The sequence below is a fragment of the Drosophila santomea genome, unplaced genomic scaffold (assembly GCF_016746245.2).
Source record: "Drosophila santomea strain STO CAGO 1482 unplaced genomic scaffold, Prin_Dsan_1.1 Segkk54_quiver_pilon_scaf, whole genome shotgun sequence".
Lineage (NCBI taxonomy): Eukaryota > Metazoa > Arthropoda > Insecta > Diptera > Drosophilidae > Drosophila > Drosophila santomea.
In genome coordinates, this window is record NW_025318985.1 from 22,844 (window position 1) to 25,445 (window position 2,602).

At 43.4% G+C, this 2,602-nt stretch overlaps 1 pseudogene; it reads right to left on the reverse strand.

Annotated features, from left to right (window-relative positions):
* Positions 1 to 1,064: 1,064 nt before the first annotated feature.
* LOC122756590 lies at positions 1,065 to 2,036 on the reverse strand (annotated as a pseudogene).
* Positions 2,037 to 2,602: the final 566 nt, after the last annotated feature.

The following is a 2,602-nucleotide window of genomic DNA, read 5'->3' on the forward strand; positions in this document are numbered from 1 at the left end:
TTTACGCGTAATCCGTCGCCCCTTACCTTGTCTAAATCGATTATTAATTTTTTATTGTTTCCTCGCTCAATACAGCGACCCCGGGTTTTTGTCCGATCGTCACATTTATTCTTGCAGATATATTACTCTGGGCTGAATTCCAGGCTGTCTTACAAGATCGTCATCGAAAGCTTGAGGCAATTGAAGCTATTTAAGTTAACGCTCAGCCAGAGCAATAGCTCGCGGGCGATTAGACCTTTAAAAATTAGTGTGACGGTAACTCTACAATCCTGTAAACTTTGTTCGTAAGAAAACTATCCATCCAAGTAGAGCGGCAAAAATATATAAACAGCAGATTTAGTGTTTAAGCTGTATTGCCAGAACGCATCTTCTTAGGGATTACACCAGCACGCATTACTGCATTACTTACAGAGGAAGCCACAACACACTCATGCACCGAAATTGGACTCCACCAGTCCAATCAGAGGTCAATCCTGACCACCACCCCCGTATACACCTTTAACCACCAGGAAGATATAAAGCCCACTCCATTATTTCAGAACGCTTGTTTAACTTGTTTAACTTGCATTTTAAATCTACCCATGCTTAAGGCTTCACTTTTGCGGCTAAGCCCAGAAAGCGTCACCTCAACATAGGTTCTCCCGTCAAGCCCCACATCCAATTTAAAACTTCTGCATATATAGTGCCACAACTGTAACAGGATCTACAATCATGTACTTTACCTGTAGAATCCTTAAAGCATATGCAGCCTTTGCAACTAGCAGACCCAAATTTCTTCATTTATTCAGGCGTTGTCCACATCCTGTCTAAAGTGATGCGATAATTTGGTTCTTAAATTACTTTTGTGCGATTTATTGAGCGAACCTGTATAACTCTAAATCGAAAAACCTTAGCTTTCGATTAATTTGGGTATCTGCTTTATACGCGACTCCAGTTATATTTTTCCAAATACGGAATAGTTCAATCGATCCAACGGGTTGCACGCTTATCCAGCGTCCCAATATAAGTTTGTCAAATATCTCCCTTCCGCTTTTTTGCTCTTTATTCATGCTTTATAAAAGTGTTTAGTTCAAATATGCGCCGTTTTGGTGATAATCTGTTTCCATCTAGACGGCACTTCATAATACCTCCCTCGTAGAAGCCCCCTCCTTATTTGCGAAGAACTCGGACAGCCACTTTTCACAAGCCTCTTTTGAGTTCAACTTTACACCACCAGGGCATTCGCAATGGACAGGAACAGTTGGTACTCACTTGGCGCTATGTCCGGGCTATATGGTGGATGCGATAAACCTCCTCCAGCTCCCGTAGCTTCTGACGAGTCATCAACGAAGTGTGTGGTCTGGCGTTGTCTGGTGGACACTACATCCTCCTGTTGCCAATTCTGGACGCTTCTGGTCGATCGCCTGCTTCAAGCTATTCAGTTTTTGCAGTAGATGGTAGAATTAAGATGATTCCCTTCCAATCCACCAACACACAGCAAAACCTTCCTGGCCGTCAATCCCGGCTTGGCCACTGTTTTGGACGATTCACCGGCCTTCGACCACGACCGTTTTCGCTTGATATTGTCGTATGTGATCCATTTTTCGTCAGTCACCATCCGCTTCAAGAATGGGTCGAATTCGTTCCGTTTCAGCAGCATATCGCAGGCGTTGATTCGGTCCAGAAGGTTTTTTGCGTCAATCATGCGGCACCCAAACTTCAAGCTATTTTTTGTATCGCCTTCTGCAGATGGTTTAAAATGGTTTGGTGACTAACTCCCATCTCCTGGCGATGTCACGAGATGCCACATGCCGGTCTAACTCGATGTATTCCATGATTTGATCGGTATTTGTCGTCACAGGTCTTCCGCCGGCTGGCTTATCCATGGTGTCGTTTTCAACGGCTCTAAATCGTCAAAACCATTCCTCCGCGGTTCGAAGTGATAGAGTACCATCCCCCAAATCACCATTAATCTTACGGAACGTTTCTCTAGCGGATTTGCCTTTAACGAAGGAAAACTTTAAAATAGCGCGAATTTCGGCGTTAGTGAACTCCATGTTTACACGTCTATAACTGTTAAACGCAATATCCACTAATCATGCATAGGTCGTTTTGTGTTATGTCAAGACTTTCATATTATGTATAGTATTGCCAGATACGAGCGCTTGTACATAGCCGCGAAATTCAAAAAACCAAAAAGGCGGAAGGAGATATTACACCTTATATATAGTTTGTTTCGATTTTTTACGTGGTTGCACGATTTATCCAGCGTCCTCGTATTTCTCCAAGTGAACCGAATGTTTTGCCCCGCACGGTTTCGGCTTTTCTAGAGCTTTACATGCCACTTGGCCACATTGAGGAGGTAAAACATGTTTGTTGTCTCTTAAACGTTTCATCGAGTTAGAGCTCAGAGCTAGTCCTCTGCGCCCTTCAAAATCCCACTCGAAGCAAAAGCACATGGACAACTACACTAAAATCAACGAGCACATCGCTCCAAGTTCCATGATCAGCACCAAACACATAAGCTAAGAATTCAGACTTCACACCCCAAGTAACTAATCAACCGCAAAAATGGAGCAAGCCACATTTTCACAACATTTTGGAAGGTTGGTGATGTTCCAGT